The 19,221-nt window shown below is 48.6% G+C and overlaps 41 non-coding genes across 41 annotated transcripts; all 41 read left to right on the top strand.

The window, feature by feature from the left end:
- The first annotated feature begins 78 nt into the window (after window positions 1-78).
- TRNAG-GCC (transfer RNA glycine (anticodon GCC)) lies at window positions 79-149 on the top strand. Its single transcript has one exon. It is a non-coding gene; the product is annotated as a tRNA-Gly (tRNA).
- Window positions 150-290: 141 nt separating this feature from the next.
- Window positions 291-363, top strand: TRNAM-CAU (transfer RNA methionine (anticodon CAU)). Its single transcript has one exon. It is a non-coding gene; the product is annotated as a tRNA-Met (tRNA).
- A 100-nt stretch (window positions 364-463) lies between these two features.
- TRNAI-AAU (transfer RNA isoleucine (anticodon AAU)) lies at window positions 464-537 on the top strand. Its single transcript has one exon. It is a non-coding gene; the product is annotated as a tRNA-Ile (tRNA).
- An 867-nt stretch (window positions 538-1,404) lies between these two features.
- Window positions 1,405-1,475, top strand: TRNAG-GCC (transfer RNA glycine (anticodon GCC)). The gene has a single exon. It is a non-coding gene; the product is annotated as a tRNA-Gly (tRNA).
- A 326-nt stretch (window positions 1,476-1,801) lies between these two features.
- TRNAI-AAU (transfer RNA isoleucine (anticodon AAU)) lies at window positions 1,802-1,875 on the top strand. The gene has a single exon. It is a non-coding gene; the product is annotated as a tRNA-Ile (tRNA).
- Window positions 1,876-2,742: 867 nt separating this feature from the next.
- Window positions 2,743-2,813, top strand: TRNAG-GCC (transfer RNA glycine (anticodon GCC)). Its single transcript has one exon. It is a non-coding gene; the product is annotated as a tRNA-Gly (tRNA).
- Window positions 2,814-2,954: 141 nt separating this feature from the next.
- TRNAM-CAU (transfer RNA methionine (anticodon CAU)) lies at window positions 2,955-3,027 on the top strand. Its single transcript has one exon. It is a non-coding gene; the product is annotated as a tRNA-Met (tRNA).
- Window positions 3,028-3,127: 100 nt separating this feature from the next.
- On the top strand, window positions 3,128-3,201 carry TRNAI-AAU (transfer RNA isoleucine (anticodon AAU)). Its single transcript has one exon. It is a non-coding gene; the product is annotated as a tRNA-Ile (tRNA).
- An 867-nt stretch (window positions 3,202-4,068) lies between these two features.
- Window positions 4,069-4,139, top strand: TRNAG-GCC (transfer RNA glycine (anticodon GCC)). Its single transcript has one exon. It is a non-coding gene; the product is annotated as a tRNA-Gly (tRNA).
- A 144-nt stretch (window positions 4,140-4,283) lies between these two features.
- Window positions 4,284-4,356, top strand: TRNAT-CGU (transfer RNA threonine (anticodon CGU)). Its single transcript has one exon. It is a non-coding gene; the product is annotated as a tRNA-Thr (tRNA).
- A 100-nt stretch (window positions 4,357-4,456) lies between these two features.
- Window positions 4,457-4,530, top strand: TRNAI-AAU (transfer RNA isoleucine (anticodon AAU)). Its single transcript has one exon. It is a non-coding gene; the product is annotated as a tRNA-Ile (tRNA).
- An 867-nt stretch (window positions 4,531-5,397) lies between these two features.
- On the top strand, window positions 5,398-5,468 carry TRNAG-GCC (transfer RNA glycine (anticodon GCC)). The gene has a single exon. It is a non-coding gene; the product is annotated as a tRNA-Gly (tRNA).
- A 141-nt stretch (window positions 5,469-5,609) lies between these two features.
- TRNAM-CAU (transfer RNA methionine (anticodon CAU)) lies at window positions 5,610-5,682 on the top strand. The gene has a single exon. It is a non-coding gene; the product is annotated as a tRNA-Met (tRNA).
- A 100-nt stretch (window positions 5,683-5,782) lies between these two features.
- TRNAI-AAU (transfer RNA isoleucine (anticodon AAU)) lies at window positions 5,783-5,856 on the top strand. The gene has a single exon. It is a non-coding gene; the product is annotated as a tRNA-Ile (tRNA).
- Window positions 5,857-6,723: 867 nt separating this feature from the next.
- On the top strand, window positions 6,724-6,794 carry TRNAG-GCC (transfer RNA glycine (anticodon GCC)). The gene has a single exon. It is a non-coding gene; the product is annotated as a tRNA-Gly (tRNA).
- Window positions 6,795-6,935: 141 nt separating this feature from the next.
- On the top strand, window positions 6,936-7,008 carry TRNAM-CAU (transfer RNA methionine (anticodon CAU)). The gene has a single exon. It is a non-coding gene; the product is annotated as a tRNA-Met (tRNA).
- A 100-nt stretch (window positions 7,009-7,108) lies between these two features.
- TRNAI-AAU (transfer RNA isoleucine (anticodon AAU)) lies at window positions 7,109-7,182 on the top strand. Its single transcript has one exon. It is a non-coding gene; the product is annotated as a tRNA-Ile (tRNA).
- A 1,079-nt stretch (window positions 7,183-8,261) lies between these two features.
- TRNAM-CAU (transfer RNA methionine (anticodon CAU)) lies at window positions 8,262-8,334 on the top strand. The gene has a single exon. It is a non-coding gene; the product is annotated as a tRNA-Met (tRNA).
- Window positions 8,335-8,434: 100 nt separating this feature from the next.
- On the top strand, window positions 8,435-8,508 carry TRNAI-AAU (transfer RNA isoleucine (anticodon AAU)). The gene has a single exon. It is a non-coding gene; the product is annotated as a tRNA-Ile (tRNA).
- An 867-nt stretch (window positions 8,509-9,375) lies between these two features.
- Window positions 9,376-9,446, top strand: TRNAG-GCC (transfer RNA glycine (anticodon GCC)). The gene has a single exon. It is a non-coding gene; the product is annotated as a tRNA-Gly (tRNA).
- A 141-nt stretch (window positions 9,447-9,587) lies between these two features.
- TRNAM-CAU (transfer RNA methionine (anticodon CAU)) lies at window positions 9,588-9,660 on the top strand. The gene has a single exon. It is a non-coding gene; the product is annotated as a tRNA-Met (tRNA).
- A 100-nt stretch (window positions 9,661-9,760) lies between these two features.
- On the top strand, window positions 9,761-9,834 carry TRNAI-AAU (transfer RNA isoleucine (anticodon AAU)). Its single transcript has one exon. It is a non-coding gene; the product is annotated as a tRNA-Ile (tRNA).
- An 867-nt stretch (window positions 9,835-10,701) lies between these two features.
- Window positions 10,702-10,772, top strand: TRNAG-GCC (transfer RNA glycine (anticodon GCC)). The gene has a single exon. It is a non-coding gene; the product is annotated as a tRNA-Gly (tRNA).
- A 141-nt stretch (window positions 10,773-10,913) lies between these two features.
- On the top strand, window positions 10,914-10,986 carry TRNAM-CAU (transfer RNA methionine (anticodon CAU)). Its single transcript has one exon. It is a non-coding gene; the product is annotated as a tRNA-Met (tRNA).
- Window positions 10,987-11,086: 100 nt separating this feature from the next.
- TRNAI-AAU (transfer RNA isoleucine (anticodon AAU)) lies at window positions 11,087-11,160 on the top strand. The gene has a single exon. It is a non-coding gene; the product is annotated as a tRNA-Ile (tRNA).
- Window positions 11,161-12,239: 1,079 nt separating this feature from the next.
- TRNAM-CAU (transfer RNA methionine (anticodon CAU)) lies at window positions 12,240-12,312 on the top strand. Its single transcript has one exon. It is a non-coding gene; the product is annotated as a tRNA-Met (tRNA).
- A 100-nt stretch (window positions 12,313-12,412) lies between these two features.
- TRNAI-AAU (transfer RNA isoleucine (anticodon AAU)) lies at window positions 12,413-12,486 on the top strand. Its single transcript has one exon. It is a non-coding gene; the product is annotated as a tRNA-Ile (tRNA).
- An 867-nt stretch (window positions 12,487-13,353) lies between these two features.
- Window positions 13,354-13,424, top strand: TRNAG-GCC (transfer RNA glycine (anticodon GCC)). The gene has a single exon. It is a non-coding gene; the product is annotated as a tRNA-Gly (tRNA).
- Window positions 13,425-13,565: 141 nt separating this feature from the next.
- TRNAM-CAU (transfer RNA methionine (anticodon CAU)) lies at window positions 13,566-13,638 on the top strand. Its single transcript has one exon. It is a non-coding gene; the product is annotated as a tRNA-Met (tRNA).
- Window positions 13,639-13,738: 100 nt separating this feature from the next.
- Window positions 13,739-13,812, top strand: TRNAI-AAU (transfer RNA isoleucine (anticodon AAU)). The gene has a single exon. It is a non-coding gene; the product is annotated as a tRNA-Ile (tRNA).
- Window positions 13,813-14,679: 867 nt separating this feature from the next.
- On the top strand, window positions 14,680-14,750 carry TRNAG-GCC (transfer RNA glycine (anticodon GCC)). The gene has a single exon. It is a non-coding gene; the product is annotated as a tRNA-Gly (tRNA).
- Window positions 14,751-14,891: 141 nt separating this feature from the next.
- On the top strand, window positions 14,892-14,964 carry TRNAM-CAU (transfer RNA methionine (anticodon CAU)). The gene has a single exon. It is a non-coding gene; the product is annotated as a tRNA-Met (tRNA).
- A 100-nt stretch (window positions 14,965-15,064) lies between these two features.
- TRNAI-AAU (transfer RNA isoleucine (anticodon AAU)) lies at window positions 15,065-15,138 on the top strand. Its single transcript has one exon. It is a non-coding gene; the product is annotated as a tRNA-Ile (tRNA).
- A 1,079-nt stretch (window positions 15,139-16,217) lies between these two features.
- Window positions 16,218-16,290, top strand: TRNAM-CAU (transfer RNA methionine (anticodon CAU)). Its single transcript has one exon. It is a non-coding gene; the product is annotated as a tRNA-Met (tRNA).
- A 100-nt stretch (window positions 16,291-16,390) lies between these two features.
- TRNAI-AAU (transfer RNA isoleucine (anticodon AAU)) lies at window positions 16,391-16,464 on the top strand. Its single transcript has one exon. It is a non-coding gene; the product is annotated as a tRNA-Ile (tRNA).
- An 867-nt stretch (window positions 16,465-17,331) lies between these two features.
- Window positions 17,332-17,402, top strand: TRNAG-GCC (transfer RNA glycine (anticodon GCC)). The gene has a single exon. It is a non-coding gene; the product is annotated as a tRNA-Gly (tRNA).
- A 141-nt stretch (window positions 17,403-17,543) lies between these two features.
- TRNAM-CAU (transfer RNA methionine (anticodon CAU)) lies at window positions 17,544-17,616 on the top strand. The gene has a single exon. It is a non-coding gene; the product is annotated as a tRNA-Met (tRNA).
- Window positions 17,617-17,716: 100 nt separating this feature from the next.
- TRNAI-AAU (transfer RNA isoleucine (anticodon AAU)) lies at window positions 17,717-17,790 on the top strand. The gene has a single exon. It is a non-coding gene; the product is annotated as a tRNA-Ile (tRNA).
- Window positions 17,791-18,657: 867 nt separating this feature from the next.
- Window positions 18,658-18,728, top strand: TRNAG-GCC (transfer RNA glycine (anticodon GCC)). Its single transcript has one exon. It is a non-coding gene; the product is annotated as a tRNA-Gly (tRNA).
- Window positions 18,729-18,869: 141 nt separating this feature from the next.
- Window positions 18,870-18,942, top strand: TRNAM-CAU (transfer RNA methionine (anticodon CAU)). The gene has a single exon. It is a non-coding gene; the product is annotated as a tRNA-Met (tRNA).
- Window positions 18,943-19,042: 100 nt separating this feature from the next.
- On the top strand, window positions 19,043-19,116 carry TRNAI-AAU (transfer RNA isoleucine (anticodon AAU)). Its single transcript has one exon. It is a non-coding gene; the product is annotated as a tRNA-Ile (tRNA).
- The last annotated feature ends 105 nt before the right edge of the window (window positions 19,117-19,221 follow it).

Genomic DNA, 19,221 nt, shown 5'->3' with positions numbered 1-19,221 from the left:
TAACTTTCTGGTCAGGGGGAGAAATCTTCTTTCCGACCACTCGAATCTCTATGGATTTTCAAGTCGACCGTTGCAGATGCATTGGTGGTTCAGTGGTAGAATTCTCGCCTGCCACGCGGGAGGCCCGGGTTCGATTCCCGGCCAATGCAAGCTTCCTTTTAGAGCATTGGTAAAACAGGTCCCTGGACAAGCAGGGTTGCCTTTTACCCACGCTGAAGGAAATGTGTCATTTACTATGTTGCAACGCGTCACGTATGAAGAGCTTCAGCAACCGGCGCCAGCCGGCGTTTGCCTTGTTAGCGCAGTAGGTAGCGCGTCAGTCTCATAATCTGAAGGTCGTGAGTTCGACCCTCATACAGGGCATGCTTGTTTTACAGCTTGAGACTGTTGATAGCTGATGCCAAACGTTCATTTACTATGGAGTTTTTTCCACGGTCCTCTGTTGCGCCGAGCCTGCCGACGCGGCCGGTTAGCTCAGTTGGTTAGAGCGTGGTGCTAATAACGCCAAGGTCGCGGGTTCGATCCCCGTACGGGCCATGCTGTTTTGCCTATGTTTCTGCAAATGAAATGACTCCCTTATTTCCATGATGCATTGTATAGATACCACTATATCCGTTATTCAGGAAATGTCTGGACATTTGTGCGTTACCGTACATCCGCTGATTGCTGGCTGGTGTTTAGAGGCGGCGGTGTCTCGATTTTTCTGCACGTATGTTATTTGTTTCCGTGAACACAGGAGGCATTAACGGTGGATTCTCTTTAAACATTCAATATCCTTCAAACTCTGGTGTGTGCACCATTGGTCTAAGGTCTAGAAAGAAAAGGGGGTGACGTTATAAATGATCTTGTTTCTTTACACATAGATACAGGAGACATTTTTTGGCAGCTAAGAACAGTTCGGCATATCTAAAACGTTTGCAGGGAAGCCGTCCCGCTTATCTACTATCTTTTGAGTCAAGTAAAGCTTTCCAGTGTTGATTGTACGGCGCTGAACTCGTGGTTTTAGCATAATAAAGCAAGCAGCGCCCGAACAGGGACTTGAACCCTGGACCCTCAGATTAAAAGTCTGATGCTCTACCGACTGAGCTATCCAGGCTCGCTGTGCATGAGGCTTGGGCCAGACCTGAAGCTGGCTATCAGTCACAGAGTTGGTCCACGTGCACTTACTTTACATCTAGGACACCTTGAGTTTCTGGTTGACAACCAATTTCTCAATGTCGGTCTCATAATCTGAAGGTCGAGAGTCAGGTCCTCACACAGGGCACGCTTCTTTTACAGCTACACGTATAAGCAACTAACTGATTGATCCCCCAACCACCGCTTCCATAACTTTCTGGTCAGGGGGAGAAATCTTCTTTCCGACCACTCGAATCTCTATGGATTTTCAAGTCGACCGTTGCAGATGCATTGGTGGTTCAGTGGTAGAATTCTCGCCTGCCACGCGGGAGGCCCGGGTTCGATTCCCGGCCAATGCAAGCTTCCTTTTAGAGCATTGGTAAAACAGGTCCCTGGACAAGCAGGGTTGCCTTTTACCCACGCTGAAGGAAATGTGTCATTTACTATGTTGCAACGCGTCACGTATGAAGAGCTTCAGCAACCGGCGCCAGCCGGCGTTTGCCTTGTTAGCGCAGTAGGTAGCGCAGTAGGTAGCGCGTCAGTCTCATAATCTGAAGGTCGTGAGTTCGACCCTCATACAGGGCATGCTTGTTTTACAGCTTGAGACTGTTGATAGCTGATGCCAAACGTTCATTTACTATGGAGTTTTTTCCACGGTCCTCTGTTGCGCCGAGCCTGCCGACGCGGCCGGTTAGCTCAGTTGGTTAGAGCGTGGTGCTAATAACGCCAAGGTCGCGGGTTCGATCCCCGTACGGGCCATGCTGTTTTGCCTATGTTTCTGCAAATGAAATGACTCCCTTATTTGCATGATGCATTGTATAGATACCACTATATCCGTTATTCAGGAAATGTCTGGACATCTGTGCGTTACCGTACATCCGCTGATTGCTGGCTGGTGTTTAGAGGCGGCGGTGTCTCGATTTTTCTGCACGTATGTTATTTGTTTCCGTGAACACAGGAGGCATTAACGGTGGATTCTCTTTAAACATTCAATATCCTTCAAACTCTGGTGTGTGCACCATTGGTCTAAGGTCTAGAAAGAAAAGGGGGTGACGTTATAAATGATCTTGTTTCTTTACACATAGATACAGGAGACATTTTTTGGCAGCTAAGAACAGTTCGGCATATCTAAAACGTTTGCAGGGAAGCCGTCCCGCTTATCTACTATCTTTTGAGTCAAGTAAAGCTTTCCAGTGTTGATTGTACGGCGCTGAACTCGTGGTTTTAGCATAATAAAGCAAGCAGCGCCCGAACAGGGACTTGAACCCTGGACCCTCAGATTAAAAGTCTGATGCTCTACCGACTGAGCTATCCAGGCTCGCTGTGCATGAGCCTTGGGCCAGACCTGAAGCTGGCTATCAGTCACAGAGTTGGTCCACGTGCACTTACTTTACATCTAGGACACCTTGAGTTTCTGGTTGACAACCAATTTCTCAATGTCGGTCTCATAATCTGAAGGTCGAGAGTCAGGTCCTCACACAGGGCACGCTTCTTTTACAGCTACACGTATAAGCAACTAACTGATTGATCCCCCAACCACCGCTTCCATAACTTTCTGGTCAGGGGGAGAAATCTTCTTTCCGACCACTCGAATCTCTATGGATTTTCAAGTCGACCGTTGCAGATGCATTGGTGGTTCAGTGGTAGAATTCTCGCCTGCCACGCGGGAGGCCCGGGTTCGATTCCCGGCCAATGCAAGCTTCCTTTTAGAGCATTGGTAAAACAGGTCCCTGGACAAGCAGGGTTGCCTTTTACCCACGCTGAAGGAAATGTGTCATTTACTATGTTGCAACGCGTCACGTATGAAGAGCTTCAGCAACCGGCGCCAGCCAGCGTTTGCCTTGTTAGCGCAGTAGGTAGCGCGTCAGTCTCATAATCTGAAGGTCGTGAGTTCGACCCTCATACAGGGCATGCTTGTTTTACAGCTTGAGACTGTTGATAGCTGATGCCAAACGTTCATTTACTATGGAGTTTTTTCCACGGTCCTCTGTTGCGCCGAGCCTGCCGACGCGGCCGGTTAGCTCAGTTGGTTAGAGCGTGGTGCTAATAACGCCAAGGTCGCGGGTTCGATCCCCGTACGGGCCATGCTGTTTTGCCTATGTTTCTGCAAATGAAATGACTCCCTTATTTGCATGATGCATTGTATAGATACCACTATATCCGTTATTCAGGAAATGTCTGGACATCTGTGCGTTACCGTACATCCGCTGATTGCTGGCTGGTGTTTAGAGGCGGCGGTGTCTCGATTTTTCTGCACGTATGTTATTTGTTTCCGTGAACACAGGAGGCATTAACGGTGGATTCTCTTTAAACATTCAATATCCTTCAAACTCTGGTGTGTGCACCATTGGTCTAAGGTCTAGAAAGAAAAGGGGGTGACGTTATAAATGATCTTGTTTCTTTACACATAGATACAGGAGACATTTTTTGGCAGCTAAGAACAGTTCGGCATATCTAAAACGTTTGCAGGGAAGCCGTCCCGCTTATCTACTATCTTTTGAGTCAAGTAAAGCTTTCCAGTGTTGATTGTACGGCGCTGAACTCGTGGTTTTAGCATAATAAAGCAAGCAGCGCCCGAACAGGGACTTGAACCCTGGACCCTCAGATTAAAAGTCTGATGCTCTACCGACTGAGCTATCCAGGCTCGCTGTGCAAGTGCCTTGGGCCAGACCTGAAGCTGGCTATCAGCCACAGAGTTGGTCCACGTGCACTTACATTACATCTAGGACACCTTGAGTTTCTGGTTGACAACCATTTCCACAATGTCGGTCTCATAATCTGAAGGTCGAGAGTCAGGTCCTCGCACAGGGCACGCTTCTTTTACAGCTACACGTATAAGCAACTAACTGATTGATCCCCCAACCACCGCTTCCATAACTTTCTGTTCATGGGGAAAAATCTTCTTTCCGACCACTCGAATCTCTATGGATTTTCGAGTCGGCCGTTGCAGATGCATTGGTGGTTCAGTGGTAGAATTCTCGCCTGCCACGCGGGAGGCCCGGGTTCGATTCCCGGCCAATGCAAGCTTCTTTTTAGAGCATTGGTAAAACAGGTCCCTGGAAAAGCAGGGTTGCCTTTTACCCATGCTGAAGGAAATTTGTCCTTTACGATGGATGTCCTTTATTTGTCCTTTACGATGCTTCAGCAACCGGCGCCAGCCAGCGTTTGCCTTGTTAGCGCAGTAGGTAGCGCGTCAGTCTCGTAATCTGAAGGTCGTGAGTTCGACCCTCATACAGGACACGCTTCTTTTACAGCTTGAGACTGTTGATAGCTGATGCCAAACGTTCATTTACTATGGAGTTTTTTCCACGGTCCTCTGTTTCGCCGAGCCTGCCGACGTGGCCGGTTAGCTCAGTTGGTTAGAGCGTGGTGCTAATAACGCCAAGGTCGCGGGTTCGATCCCCGTACGGGCCATGCTGTTTTGCCTATGTTTCTGCAAATGAAATGACTCCCTTATTTGCATGATGCATTGTAGAGATACCACTATATCCGTTATTCAGGAAATGTCTGGACGTCTGTGCGTTACCGTACATCCGCGGATTGCTGGCTTGTGTTGAGAGGCGGCGGTGTCTCGATTCTTCTGCACGTATGCTATTTGTTTCCGTGAATACAGGAGGCATTAACGGTGGATTCTCTTTAAACATTCAATATCCCTCAAACTCTGGTGTGTGCACCATTGGTCTAAGGTCTAGAAAGAAAAGGGGGTGACGTTATAAATGACCTTGTTTCTTTACACATAGATACGGGAGACATTTTTTGGCAGGTAAGAACCATTCGGCATATCTAAAACGTTTGCAGGGAAGCCGTCCCGCTTATCTACTATCTTTTGAGTCAAGTAAAGCTTTCCAGTGTTGATTGTACGGCGCTGAACTCGTGGTTTTAGCATAATAAAGCGAGCAGCGCCCGAACAGGGACTTGAACCCTGGACCCTCAGATTAAAAGTGTGATGCTCTACCGACTGAGCTATCCAGGCTCGCTGGGCAAGAGCCTTGGGCCAGACCTGAAGCTGGCTATCAGCCACAGAGTTGGTCCACGTGCACTTACATTACATCTAGGACACCTTGAGTTTCTGGTTGACAACCATTTCCACAATGTCGGTCTCATAATCTGAAGGTCGAGAGTCAGGTCCTCGCACAGGGCACGCTTCTTTTACAGCTACACGTATAAGCAACTAACTGATTGATCCCCCAACCACCGCTTCCATAACTTTCTGTTCAGGGGGAAAAATCTTCTTTCCGACCACTCGAATCTCTATGGATTTTCAAGTCGGCCGTTGCAGATGCATTGGTGGTTCAGTGGTAGAATTCTCGCCTGCCACGCGGGAGGCCCGGGTTCGATTCCCGGCCAATGCAAGCTTCTTTTTAGAGCATTGGTAAAACAGGTCCCTGGAAAAGCAGGGTTGCCTATTACCCATGCTCAAGGAAATTTGTCCTTTACGATGTTGCAACGCGTCACGTATGAAGAGCTTCAGCAACCGGCGCCAGCCGGCGTTTGCCTTGTTAGCGCAGTAGGTAGCGCGTCAGTCTCATAATCTGAAGGTCGTGAGTTCGACCCTCATACAGGGCACGCTTCTTTTACAGCTTGAGACTGTTGATAGCTGATGCCAAACGTTCATTTACTATGGAGTTTTTTCCACGGTCCTCTGTTTCGCCAAGCCTGCCGACGTGGCCGGTTAGCTCAGTTGGTTAGAGCGTGGTGCTAATAACGCCAAGGTCGCGGGTTCGATCCCCGTACGGGCCATGTTGTTTTGCCTATGTTTCTGCAAATGAAATGACTCCCTTATTTGCATGATGCATTGTATAGATACCACTATATCCGTTATTCAGGAAATGTCTGGACGTCTGTGCGTTACCGTACATCCGCGGATTGCTGGCTTGTGTTGAGAGGCGGCGGTGTCTCGATTTTTCTGCACGTATGTTATTTGTTTCCGTGAACACAGGAGGCATTAACGGTGGATTCTCTTTAAACATTCAATATCCCTCAAACTCTGGTGTGTGCACCATTGGTCTAAGGTCTAGAAAGAAAAGGGGGTGACGTTATAAATGACCTTGTTTCTTTACACATAGATACGGGAGACATTTTTTGGCAGCTAAGAACCGTTCGGCATATCTAAAAGGTTTGCAGGGAAGCCGTCGCGCTTATCTACTATCTTTTGAGTCAAGTAAAGCTTTCCAGTGTTGATTGTACGGCGCTGAACTCGTGGTTTTAGCATAATAAAGCGAGCAGCGCCCGAACAGGGACTTGAACCCTGGACCCTCAGATTAAAAGTCTGATGCTCTACCGACTGAGCTATCCAGGCTCGCTGTGCAAGAGCCTTGGGCCAGACCTGAAGCTGGCTATCAGCCACAGAGTTGGTCCACGTGCACTTACATTACATCTAGGACACCTTGAGTTTCTGGTTGACAACCATTTCCACAATGTCGGTCTCATAATCTGAAGGTCGAGAGTCAGGTCCTCGCACAGGGCACGCTTCTTTTACAGCTACACGTATAAGCAACTAACTGATTGATCCCCCAACCACCGCTTCCATAACTTTCTGTTCAGGGGGAAAAATCTTCTTTCCGACCACTCGAATCTCTATGGATTTTCAAGTCGGCCGTTGCAGATGCATTGGTGGTTCAGTGGTAGAATTCTCGCCTGCCACGCGGGAGGCCCGGGTTCGATTCCCGGCCAATGCAAGCTTCTTTTTAGAGCATTGGTAAAACAGGTCCCTGGAAAAGCAGGGTTGCCTTTTACCCATGCTGAAGGAAATTTGTCCTTTACGATGTTGCAACGCGTCACGTATGAAGAGCTTCAGCAACCGGCACCAGCCGGCGTTTGCCTTGTTAGCGCAGTAGGTAGCGCGTCAGTCTCATAATCTGAAGGTCGTGAGTTCGACCCTCATACAGGGCACGCTTCTTTTACAGCTTGAGACTGTTGATAGCTGATGCCAAACGTTCATTTACTCTGGAGTTTTTTCCACGGTCCTCTGTTGCGCCGAGCCTGCCGACGTGGCCGGTTAGCTCAGTTGGTTAGAGCGTGGTGCTAATAACGCCAAGGTCGCGGGTTCGATCCCCGTACGGGCCATGCTGTTTTGCCTATGTTTCTGCAAATGAAATGACTCCCTTATTTGCATGATGCATTGTAGAGATACCACTATATCCGTTACTCAGGAAATGTCTGGACGTCTGTGCGTTACCGTACATCCGCGGATTGCTGGCTGGTGTTTAGAGGCGGCGGTGTCTCGATTCTTCTGCACGTATGCTATTTGTTTCCGTGAATACAGGAGGCATTAACGGTGGATTCTCTTTAAACATTCAATATCCCTCAAACTCTGGTGTGTGCACCATTGGTCTAAGGTCTAGAAAGAAAAGGGGGTGACGTTATAAATGACCTTGTTTCTTTACACATAGATACGGGAGACATTTTTTGGCAGCTAAGAACCGTTCGGCATATCTAAAAGGTTTGCAGGGAAGCCGTCGCGCTTATCTACTATCTTTTGAGTCAAGTAAAGCTTTCCAGTGTTGATTGTACGGCGCTGAACTCGTGGTTTTAGCATAATAAAGCGAGCAGCGCCCGAACAGGGACTTGAACCCTGGACCCTCAGATTAAAAGTCTGATGCTCTACCGACTGAGCTATCCAGGCTCGCTGGGCAAGAGCCTTGGGCCAGACCTGAAGCTGGCTATCAGCCACAGAGTTGGTCCACGTGCACTTACATTACATCTAGGACACCTTGAGTTTCTGGTTGACAACCATTTCCACAATGTCGGTCTCATAATCTGAAGGTCGAGAGTCAGGTCCTCGCACAGGGCACGCTTCTTTTACAGCTACACGTATAAGCAACTAACTGATTGATCCCCCAACCACCGCTTCCATAACTTTCTGTTCAGGGGGAAAAATCTTCTTTCCGACCACTCGAATCTCTATGGATTTTCAAGTCGGCCGTTGCAGATGCATTGGTGGTTCAGTGGTAGAATTCTCGCCTGCCACGCGGGAGGCCCGGGTTCGATTCCTGGCCAATGCAAGCTTCTTTTTAGAGCATTGGTAAAACAGGTCCCTGGAAAAGCAGGGTTGCCTATTACCCATGCTGAAGGAAATTTGTCCTTTACGATGTTGCAACGCGTCACGTATGAAGAGCTTCAGCAACCGGCGCCAGCCGGCGTTTGCCTTGTTAGCGCAGTAGGTAGCGCGTCAGTCTCATAATCTGAAGGTCGTGAGTTCGACCCTCATACAGGGCACGCTTCTTTTACAGCTTGAGACTGTTGATAGCTGATGCCAAACGTTCATTTACTATGGAGTTTTTTCCACGGACCTCTGTTTCGCCGAACCTGCCGACGTGGCCGGTTAGCTCAGTTGGTTAGAGCGTGGTGCTAATAACGCCAAGGTCACGGGTTCGATCCCCGTACGGGCCATGCTGTTTTGCCTATGTTTCTGCAAATGAAATGACTCCCTTATTTGCATGATGCATTGTATAGATACCACTATATCCGTTATTCAGGAAATGTCTGGACGTCTGTGCGTTACCGTACATCCGCGGATTGCTGGCTTGTGTTGAGAGGCGGCGGTGTCTCGATTCTTCTGCACGTATGCTATTTGTTTCCGTGAATACAGGAGGCATTAACGGTGGATTCTCTTTAAACATTCAATATCCCTCAAACTCTGGTGTGTGCACCATTGGTCTAAGGTCTAGAAAGAAAAGGGGGTGACGTTATAAATGACCTTGTTTCTTTACACATAGATACGGGAGACATTTTTTGGCAGGTAAGAACCATTCGGCATATCTAAAACGTTTGCAGGGAAGCCGTCCCGCTTATCTACTATCTTTTGAGTCAAGTAAAGCTTTCCAGTGTTGATTGTACGGCGCTGAACTCGTGGTTTTAGCATAATAAAGCGAGCAGCGCCCGAACAGGGACTTGAACCCTGGACCCTCAGATTAAAAGTGTGATGCTCTACCGACTGAGCTATCCAGGCTCGCTGGGCAAGAGCCTTGGGCCAGACCTGAAGCTGGCTATCAGCCACAGAGTTGGTCCACGTGCACTTACATTACATCTAGGACACCTTGAGTTTCTGGTTGACAACCATTTCCACAATGTCGGTCTCATAATCTGAAGGTCGAGAGTCAGGTCCTCGCACAGGGCACGCTTCTTTTACAGCTACACGTATAAGCAACTAACTGATTGATCCCCCAACCACCGCTTCCATAACTTTCTGTTCAGGGGGAAAAATCTTCTTTCCGACCACTCGAATCTCTATGGATTTTCAAGTCGGCCGTTGCAGATGCATTGGTGGTTCAGTGGTAGAATTCTCGCCTGCCACGCGGGAGGCCCGGGTTCGATTCCCGGCCAATGCAAGCTTCTTTTTAGAGCATTGGTAAAACAGGTCCCTGGAAAAGCAGGGTTGCCTATTACCCATGCTCAAGGAAATTTGTCCTTTACGATGTTGCAACGCGTCACGTATGAAGAGCTTCAGCAACCGGCGCCAGCCGGCGTTTGCCTTGTTAGCGCAGTAGGTAGCGCGTCAGTCTCATAATCTGAAGGTCGTGAGTTCGACCCTCATACAGGGCACGCTTCTTTTACAGCTTGAGACTGTTGATAGCTGATGCCAAACGTTCATTTACTATGGAGTTTTTTCCACGGTCCTCTGTTTCGCCAAGCCTGCCGACGTGGCCGGTTAGCTCAGTTGGTTAGAGCGTGGTGCTAATAACGCCAAGGTCGCGGGTTCGATCCCCGTACGGGCCATGTTGTTTTGCCTATGTTTCTGCAAATGAAATGACTCCCTTATTTGCATGATGCATTGTATAGATACCACTATATCCGTTATTCAGGAAATGTCTGGACGTCTGTGCGTTACCGTACATCCGCGGATTGCTGGCTTGTGTTGAGAGGCGGCGGTGTCTCGATTTTTCTGCACGTATGTTATTTGTTTCCGTGAACACAGGAGGCATTAACGGTGGATTCTCTTTAAACATTCAATATCCCTCAAACTCTGGTGTGTGCACCATTGGTCTAAGGTCTAGAAAGAAAAGGGGGTGACGTTATAAATGACCTTGTTTCTTTACACATAGATACGGGAGACATTTTTTGGCAGCTAAGAACCGTTCGGCATATCTAAAAGGTTTGCAGGGAAGCCGTCGCGCTTATCTACTATCTTTTGAGTCAAGTAAAGCTTTCCAGTGTTGATTGTACGGCGCTGAACTCGTGGTTTTAGCATAATAAAGCGAGCAGCGCCCGAACAGGGACTTGAACCCTGGACCCTCAGATTAAAAGTCTGATGCTCTACCGACTGAGCTATCCAGGCTCGCTGTGCAAGAGCCTTGGGCCAGACCTGAAGCTGGCTATCAGCCACAGAGTTGGTCCACGTGCACTTACATTACATCTAGGACACCTTGAGTTTCTGGTTGACAACCATTTCCACAATGTCGGTCTCATAATCTGAAGGTCGAGAGTCAGGTCCTCGCACAGGGCACGCTTCTTTTACAGCTACACGTATAAGCAACTAACTGATTGATCCCCCAACCACCGCTTCCATAACTTTCTGTTCAGGGGGAAAAATCTTCTTTCCGACCACTCGAATCTCTATGGATTTTCAAGTCGGCCGTTGCAGATGCATTGGTGGTTCAGTGGTAGAATTCTCGCCTGCCACGCGGGAGGCCCGGGTTCGATTCCCGGCCAATGCAAGCTTCTTTTTAGAGCATTGGTAAAACAGGTCCCTGGAAAAGCAGGGTTGCCTTTTACCCATGCTGAAGGAAATTTGTCCTTTACGATGTTGCAACGCGTCACGTATGAAGAGCTTCAGCAACCGGCACCAGCCGGCGTTTGCCTTGTTAGCGCAGTAGGTAGCGCGTCAGTCTCATAATCTGAAGGTCGTGAGTTCGACCCTCATACAGGGCACGCTTCTTTTACAGCTTGAGACTGTTGATAGCTGATGCCAAACGTTCATTTACTCTGGAGTTTTTTCCACGGTCCTCTGTTGCGCCGAGCCTGCCGACGTGGCCGGTTAGCTCAGTTGGTTAGAGCGTGGTGCTAATAACGCCAAGGTCGCGGGTTCGATCCCCGTACGGGCCATGCTGTTTTGCCTATGTTTCTGCAAATGAAATGACTCCCTTATTTGCATGATGCATTGTAGAGATACCACTATATCCGTTACTCAGGAAATGTCTGGACGTCTGTGCGTTACCGTACATCCGCGGATTGCTGGCTGGTGTTTAGAGGCGGCGGTGTCTCGATTCTTCTGCACGTATGCTATTTGTTTCCGTGAATACAGGAGGCATTAACGGTCGATTCTCTTTAAACATTCAATATCCCTCAAACTCTGGTGTGTGCACCATTGGTCTAAGGTCTAGAAAGAAAAGGGGGTGACGTTATAAATGACCTTGTTTCTTTACACATAGATACGGGAGACATTTTTTGGCAGCTAAGAACCGTTCGGCATATCTAAAAGGTTTGCAGGGAAGCCGTCGCGCTTATCTACTATCTTTTGAGTCAAGTAAAGCTTTCCAGTGTTGATTGTACGGCGCTGAACTCGTGGTTTTAGCATAATAAAGCGAGCAGCGCCCGAACAGGGACTTGAACCCTGGACCCTCAGATTAAAAGTCTGATGCTCTACCGACTGAGCTATCCAGGCTCGCTGGGCAAGAGCCTTGGGCCAGACCTGAAGCTGGCTATCAGCCACAGAGTTGGTCCACGTGCACTTACATTACATCTAGGACACCTTGAGTTTCTGGTTGACAACCATTTCCACAATGTCGGTCTCATAATCTGAAGGTCGAGAGTCAGGTCCTCGCACAGGGCACGCTTCTTTTACAGCTACACGTATAAGCAACTAACTGATTGATCCCCCAACCACCGCTTCCATAACTTTCTGTTCAGGGGGAAAAATCTTCTTTCCGACCACTCGAATCTCTATGGATTTTCAAGTCGGCCGTTGCAGATGCATTGGTGGTTCAGTGGTAGAATTCTCGCCTGCCACGCGGGAGGCCCGGGTTCGATTCCTGGCCAATGCAAGCTTCTTTTTAGAGCATTGGTAAAACAGGTCCCTGGAAAAGCAGGGTTGCCTATTACCCATGCTGAAGGAAATTTGTCCTTTACGATGTTGCAACGCGTCACGTATGAAGAGCTTCAGCAACCGGCGCCAGCCGGCGTTTGCCTTGTTAGCGCAGTAGGTAGCGCGTCAGTCTCATAATCTGAAGGTCGTGAGTTCGACCCTCATACAGGGCACGCTTCTTTTACAGCTTGAGACTGTTGATAGCTGATGCCAAACGTTCATTTACTATGGAGTTTTTTCCACGGACCTCTGTTTCGCCGAACCTGCCGACGTGGCCGGTTAGCTCAGTTGGTTAGAGCGTGGTGCTAATAACGCCAAGGTCACGGGTTCGATCCCCGTACGGGCCATGCTGTTTTGCCTATGTTTCTGCAAATGAAATGACTCCCTTATTTGCATGATGCATTGTATAGATACCACTATATCCGTTATTCAGGAAATGTCTGGACGTCTGTGCGTTACCGTACATCCGCGGATTGCTGGCTTGTGTTGAGAGGCGGCGGTGTCTCGATTCTTCTGCACGTATGCTATTTGTTTCCGTGAATACAGGAGGCATTAACGGTGGATTCTCTTTAAACATTCAATATCCCTCAAACTCTGGTGTGTGCACCATTGGTCTAAGGTCTAGAAAGAAAAGGGGGTGACGTTATAAATGACCTTGTTTCTTTACACATAGATACGGGAGACATTTTTTGGCAGGTAAGAACCATTCGGCATATCTAAAACGTTTGCAGGGAAGCCGTCCCGCTTATCTACTATCTTTTGAGTCAAGTAAAGCTTTCCAGTGTTGATTGTACGGCGCTGAACTCGTGGTTTTAGCATAATAAAGCGAGCAGCGCCCGAACAGGGACTTGAACCCTGGACCCTCAGATTAAAAGTGTGATGCTCTACCGACTGAGCTATCCAGGCTCGCTGGGCAAGAGCCTTGGGCCAGACCTGAAGCTGGCTATCAGCCACAGAGTTGGTCCACGTGCACTTACATTACATCTAGGACACCTTGAGTTTCTGGTTGACAACCATTTCCACAATGTCGGTCTCATAATCTGAAGGTCGAGAGTCAGGTCCTCGCACAGGGCACGCTTCTTTTACAGCTACACGTATAAGCAACTAACTGATTGATCCCCCAACCACCGCTTCCATAACTTTCTGTTCAGGGGGAAAAATCTTCTTTCCGACCACTCGAATCTCTATGGATTTTCAAGTCGGCCGTTGCAGATGCATTGGTGGTTCAGTGGTAGAATTCTCGCCTGCCACGCGGGAGGCCCGGGTTCGATTCCCGGCCAATGCAAGCTTCTTTTTAGAGCATTGGTAAAACAGGTCCCTGGAAAAGCAGGGTTGCCTATTACCCATGCTCAAGGAAATTTGTCCTTTACGATGTTGCAACGCGTCACGTATGAAGAGCTTCAGCAACCGGCGCCAGCCGGCGTTTGCCTTGTTAGCGCAGTAGGTAGCGCGTCAGTCTCATAATCTGAAGGTCGTGAGTTCGACCCTCATACAGGGCACGCTTCTTTTACAGCTTGAGACTGTTGATAGCTGATGCCAAACGTTCATTTACTATGGAGTTTTTTCCACGGTCCTCTGTTTCGCCAAGCCTGCCGACGTGGCCGGTTAGCTCAGTTGGTTAGAGCGTGGTGCTAATAACGCCAAGGTCGCGGGTTCGATCCCCGTACGGGCCATGTTGTTTTGCCTATGTTTCTGCAAATGAAATGACTCCCTTATTTGCATGATGCATTGTATAGATACCACTATATCCGTTATTCAGGAAATGTCTGGACGTCTGTGCGTTACCGTACATCCGCGGATTGCTGGCTTGTGTTGAGAGGCGGCGGTGTCTCGATTTTTCTGCACGTATGTTATTTGTTTCCGTGAACACAGGAGGCATTAACGGTGGATTCTCTTTAAACATTCAATATCCCTCAAACTCTGGTGTGTGCACCATTGGTCTAAGGTCTAGAAAGAAAAGGGGGTGACGTTATAAATGACCTTGTTTCTTTACACATAGATACGGGAGACATTTTTTGGCAGCTAAGAACCGTTCGGCATATCTAAAAGGTTTGCAGGGAAGCCGTCGCGCTTATCTACTATCTTTTGAGTCAAGTAAAGCTTTCCAGTGTTGATTGTACGGCGCTGAACTCGTGGTTTTAGCATAATAAAGCGAGCAGCGCCCGAACAGGGACTTGAACCCTGGACCCTCAGATTAAAAGTCTGATGCTCTACCGACTGAGCTATCCAGGCTCGCTGTGCAAGAGCCTTGGGCCAGACCTGAAGCTGGCTATCAGCCACAGAGTTGGTCCACGTGCACTTACATTACATCTAGGACACCTTGAGTTTCTGGTTGACAACCATTTCCACAATGTCGGTCTCATAATCTGAAGGTCGAGAGTCAGGTCCTCGCACAGGGCACGCTTCTTTTACAGCTACACGTATAAGCAACTAACTGATTGATCCCCCAACCACCGCTTCCATAACTTTCTGTTCAGGGGGAAAAATCTTCTTTCCGACCACTCGAATCTCTATGGATTTTCAAGTCGGCCGTTGCAGATGCATTGGTGGTTCAGTGGTAGAATTCTCGCCTGCCACGCGGGAGGCCCGGGTTCGATTCCCGGCCAATGCAAGCTTCTTTTTAGAGCATTGGTAAAACAGGTCCCTGGAAAAGCAGGGTTGCCTTTTACCCATGCTGAAGGAAATTTGTCCTTTACGATGTTGCAACGCGTCACGTATGAAGAGCTTCAGCAACCGGCACCAGCCGGCGTTTGCCTTGTTAGCGCAGTAGGTAGCGCGTCAGTCTCATAATCTGAAGGTCGTGAGTTCGACCCTCATACAGGGCACGCTTCTTTTACAGCTTGAGACTGTTGATAGCTGATGCCAAACGTTCATTTACTCTGGAGTTTTTTCCACGGTCCTCTGTTGCGCCGAGCCTGCCGACGTGGCCGGTTAGCTCAGTTGGTTAGAGCGTGGTGCTAATAACGCCAAGGTCGCGGGTTCGATCCCCGTACGGGCCATGCTGTTTTGCCTATGTTTCTGCAAATGAAATGACTCCCTTATTTGCATGATGCATTGTAGAGATACCACTATATCCGTTACTCAGGAAATGTCTGGACGTCTGTGCGTTACCGTACATCCGCGGATTGCTGGCTGGTGTTTAGAGGCGGCGGTGTCTCGATTCTTCTGCACGTATGCTATTTGTTTCCGTGAATACAGGAGGCATTAACGGTGGATTCTCTTTAAACATTCAATATCCCTCAAACTCTGGTGTGTGCACCATTGGTCTAAGGTCTAGAAAGAAAAGGGGGTGACGTTATAAATGACCTTGTTTCTTTACACATAGATACGGGAGACATTTTTTGGCAGCTAAGAACCGTTCGGCATATCTAAAAGGTTTGCAGGGAAGCCGTCGCGCTTATCTACTATCTTTTGAGTCAAGTAAAGCTTTCCAGTGTTGATTGTACGGCGCTGAACTCGTGGTTTTAGCATAATAAAGCGAGCAGCGCCCGAACAGGGACTTGAACCCTGGACCCTCAGATTAAAAGTCTGATGCTCTACCGACTGAGCTATCCAGGCTCGCTGGGCAAGAGCCTTGGGCCAGACCTGAAGCTGGCTATCAGCCACAGAGTTGGTCCACGTGCACTTACATTACATCTAGGACACCTTGAGTTTCTGGTTGACAACCATTTCCACAATGTCGGTCTCATAATCTGAAGGTCGAGAGTCAGGTCCTCGCACAGGGCACGCTTCTTTTACAGCTACACGTATAAGCAACTAACTGATTGATCCCCCAACCACCGCTTCCATAACTTTCTGTTCAGGGGGAAAAATCTTCTTTCCGACCACTCGAATCTCTATGGATTTTCAAGTCGGCCGTTGCAGATGCATTGGTGGTTCAGTGGTAGAATTCTCGCCTGCCACGCGGGAGGCCCGGGTTCGATTCCTGGCCAATGCAAGCTTCTTTTTAGAGCATTGGTAAAACAGGTCCCTGGAAAAGCAGGGTTGCCTATTACCCATGCTGAAGGAAATTTGTCCTTTACGATGTTGCAACGCGTCACGTATGAAGAGCTTCAGCAACCGGCGCCAGCCGGCGTTTGCCTTGTTAGCGCAGTAGGTAGCGCGTCAGTCTCATAATCTGAAGGTCGTGAGTTCGACCCTCATACAGGGCACGCTTCTTTTACAGCTTGAGACTGTTGATAGCTGATGCCAAACGTTCATTTACTATGGAGTTTTTTCCACGGACCTCTGTTTCGCCGAACCTGCCGACGTGGCCGGTTAGCTCAGTTGGTTAGAGCGTGGTGCTAATAACGCCAAGGTCACGGGTTCGATCCCCGTACGGGCCATGCTGTTTTGCCTATGTTTCTGCAAATGAAATGACTCCCTTATTTGCATGATGCATTGTATAGATACCACTATATCCGTTATTCAGGAAATGTCTGGACGTCTGTGCGTTACCGTACATCCGCGGATTGCTGGCTTGTGTTGAGAGGCGGCGGTGTCTCGATTCTTCTGCACGTATGCTATTTGTTTCCGTGAATACAGGAGGCATTAACGGTGGATTCTCTTTAAACATTCAATATCCCTCAAACTCTGGTGTGTGCACCATTGGTCTAAGGTCTAGAAAGAAAAGGGGGTGACGTTATAAATGACCTTGTTTCTTTACACATAGATACGGGAGACATTTTTTGGCAGGTAAGAACCATTCGGCATATCTAAAACGTTTGCAGGGAAGCCGTCCCGCTTATCTACTATCTTTTGAGTCAAGTAAAGCTTTCCAGTGTTGATTGTACGGCGCTGAACTCGTGGTTTTAGCATAATAAAGCGAGCAGCGCCCGAACAGGGACTTGAACCCTGGACCCTCAGATTAAAAGTGTGATGCTCTACCGACTGAGCTATCCAGGCTCGCTGGGCAAGAGCCTTGGGCCAGACCTGAAGCTGGCTATCAGCCACAGAGTTGGTCCACGTGCACTTACATTACATCTAGGACACCTTGAGTTTCTGGTTGACAACCATTTCCACAATGTCGGTCTCATAATCTGAAGGTCGAGAGTCAGGTCCTCGCACAGGGCACGCTTCTTTTACAGCTACACGTATAAGCAACTAACTGATTGATCCCCCAACCACCGCTTCCATAACTTTCTGTTCAGGGGGAAAAATCTTCTTTCCGACCACTCGAATCTCTATGGATTTTCAAGTCGGCCGTTGCAGATGCATTGGTGGTTCAGTGGTAGAATTCTCGCCTGCCACGCGGGAGGCCCGGGTTCGATTCCCGGCCAATGCAAGCTTCTTTTTAGAGCATTGGTAAAACAGGTCCCTGGAAAAGCAGGGTTGCCTATTACCCATGCTCAAGGAAATTTGTCCTTTACGATGTTGCAACGCGTCACGTATGAAGAGCTTCAGCAACCGGCGCCAGCCGGCGTTTGCCTTGTTAGCGCAGTAGGTAGCGCGTCAGTCTCATAATCTGAAGGTCGTGAGTTCGACCCTCATACAGGGCACGCTTCTTTTACAGCTTGAGACTGTTGATAGCTGATGCCAAACGTTCATTTACTATGGAGTTTTTTCCACGGTCCTCTGTTTCGCCGAGCCTGCCGACGTGGCCGGTTAGCTCAGTTGGTTAGAGCGTGGTGCTAATAACGCCAAGGTCGCGGGTTCGATCCCCGTACGGGCCATGTTGTTTTGCCTATGTTTCTGCAAATGAAATGACTCCCTTATTTGCATGATGCATTGTATAGATACCACTATATCCGTTATTCAGGAAATGTCTGGACGTCTGTGCGTTACCGTACATCCGCGGATTGCTGGCTTGTGTTGAGAGGCGGCGGTGTCTCGATTTTTCTGCACGTATGTTATTTGTTTCCGTGAACACAGGAGGCATTAACGGTGGATTCTCTTTAAACATTCAATATCCCTCAAACTCTGGTGTGTGCACCATTGGTCTAAGGTCTAGAAAGAAAAGGGGGTGACGTTATAAATGACCTTGTTTCTTTACACATAGATACGGGAGACATTTTTTGGCAGGTAAGAACCATTCGGCATATCTAAAACGTTTGCATTGAAGCCGTCCCGCTTATCTACTATCTTTTGAGTCAAGTAAAGCTTTCCAGTGTTGATTGTACGGCGCTGAACTCGTGGTTTTAGCATAATAAAGCGAGCAGCGCCCGAACAGGGACTTGAACCCTGGACCCTCAGATTAAAAGTCTGATGCTCTACCGACTGAACTATCCAGGCTCGCTGGGCAAGAGCCTTGGGCCAGACCTGAAGCTGGCTATCAGCCACAGAGTTGGTCCACGTGCACTTACATTACATCTAGGACACCTTGAGTTTCTGGTTGACAACCATTTCCACAATGTCGGTCTCATAATCTGAAGGTCGAGAGTCAGGTCCTCGCACAGGGCACGCTTCTTTTACAGCTACACGTATAAGCAACTAACTGATTGATCCCCCAACCACCGCTTCCATAACTTTCTGTTCAGGGGGAAAAATCTTCTTTCCGACCACTCGAATCTCTATGGATTTTCAAGTCGGCCGTTGCAGATGCATTGGTGGTTCAGTGGTAGAATTCTCGCCTGCCACGCGGGAGGCCCGGGTTCGATTCCCGGCCAATGCAAGCTTCTTTTTAGAGCATTGGTAAAACAGGTCCCTGGAAAAGCAGGGTTGCCTATTACCCATGCTGAAGGAAATTTGTCCTTTACGATGTTGCAACGCGTCACGTATGAAGAGCTTCAGCAACCGGCGCCAGCCGGCGTTTGCCTTGTTAGCGCAGTAGGTAGCGCGTCAGTCTCATAATCTGAAGGTCGTGAGTTCGACCCTCATACAGGGCACGCTTCTTTTACAGCTTGAGACTGTTGATAGCTGATGCCAAACGTTCATTTACTATGGAGTTTTTTCCACGGACCTCTGTTTCGCCGAACCTGCCGACGTGGCCGGTTAGCTCAGTTGGTTAGAGCGTGGTGCTAATAACGCCAAGGTCGCGGGTTCGATCCCCGTACGGGCCATGCTGTTTTGCCTATGTTTCTGCAAATGAAATGACTCCCTTATTTGCATGATGCATTGTAGAGATACCACTATATCCGTTATTCAGGAAATGTCTGGACGTCTGT

The sequence above is a fragment of the Spea bombifrons genome, chromosome 4 (assembly GCF_027358695.1).
Source record: "Spea bombifrons isolate aSpeBom1 chromosome 4, aSpeBom1.2.pri, whole genome shotgun sequence".
NCBI classification, from domain to species: Eukaryota; Metazoa; Chordata; class Amphibia; order Anura; family Pelobatidae; genus Spea; species Spea bombifrons.
The sequence above is the reverse complement of the archived record's forward strand: the minus strand, read 5'-3'. Positions and strand labels throughout refer to the sequence as shown.